Below are 1,087 nucleotides of genomic sequence, written 5' to 3'. Positions count from 1 at the left end.
ACTCTCCCCGTGACTTGGGGGTCACGTGTGTGCCTCAGCTCACTCTGGCTGCCGTGACAAAATGCCACAGACAGGCTTAAGCACAACAGCTGGCTTCTCACAGTCCTGGAGGCTGGTGGGGGCGTCTTCTCTGCGCCCCCACATGACGGGCTTCTGGGAGGGGCAGAGTCGCTCTCTGGGGTTCCTTTACAAGGACACTAATTCCCTGGTGGCCTCCCACAAGCTGCACATCCACATGTGAATTTGGGGGAGACACACCATTCAGCCCCTGCTTATCAGGCACAGTCGACCTAACCAGGTGCAGCTTGACACCGGGCCTGAGGGCTCTGACCCGGGCAGCCAGCAGCAGCTGCCTCAGCGCCGCCCCCGGCTTCCCGCTGGCCTGTCCCCGCTCCTTCCCGGGACCTCACTGCGGTCCTGGGGACACGCTTTCCCGAGCTGCACCCTTGAGTTGTTCTTTCCACGAGTCTGTGAGTCACTGCAGATGGCTGCTTCTCCCTCCCTCGGTGAGACTCCAGCCGACTGCACGATGTTTGGGGGGAGGCCACCCTAGCACTCCAGAGATGTCACTTCACTGTCTCTCGGTGTCTCGAGATGCTCGGGAGAGTCCGCTGTCACTCCCGCGTCGCCCCCTGCCCCTTCTGCGTGTTTCTGTGACCGTCCCTCAGCGCCCTGCGGACTCCCTCACGGTTTCTGAATCTGAGAACGTGTCTTCACTCGTTCAAGACCCTTCCGGGCTGTGAGCTCTCTGCCTGCCGCTCTCCCCAGTTCTGCCTCTTTCCTTCCGGAATCTCGGTTGTGGCCTCCTGTCTCGGGACATCTGGACTCCTCACCTCTGTCCTCCCCTTCACAGAGCCTCTCCTCAGCTGCATCGACCTGCCATGCAGCCCACCCACTGAGCCTTAAATCCAGTCATTCGTGGAAGCCCGGGTGGATTCTTTGTTTTTCATTGTCTTGCATTTTCATGTCTAGATTCCTTCGGGTGTAATCTTCGAATGTTCTTGTCTTACAGTTTTGACCCGACAGCTCCGCGACGGGCTTGGGGTCTAGTCCCACCATTCACTGTGTTGGCGGATTCTGGCCCTCT

The 1,087-nt window shown here is 59.4% G+C and overlaps 1 protein-coding gene across 1 annotated transcript in view; it reads left to right on the top strand.

Moving 5' to 3' along the window:
- The window catches only part of LAMA5 (laminin subunit alpha 5), a 60,044-nt gene that overhangs the window by 28,118 nt on the left and 30,839 nt on the right, over positions 1–1,087 (top strand). The gene's annotated exons all lie outside the window — the stretch shown is intronic.

This window comes from Pteropus alecto, unplaced genomic scaffold (genome assembly GCF_000325575.1).
Source record: "Pteropus alecto unplaced genomic scaffold, ASM32557v1 scaffold45, whole genome shotgun sequence".
In the NCBI taxonomy this organism is placed as follows: Eukaryota; Metazoa; Chordata; class Mammalia; order Chiroptera; family Pteropodidae; genus Pteropus; species Pteropus alecto.
This window is presented reverse-complemented; position numbering and strand designations above follow the sequence as displayed.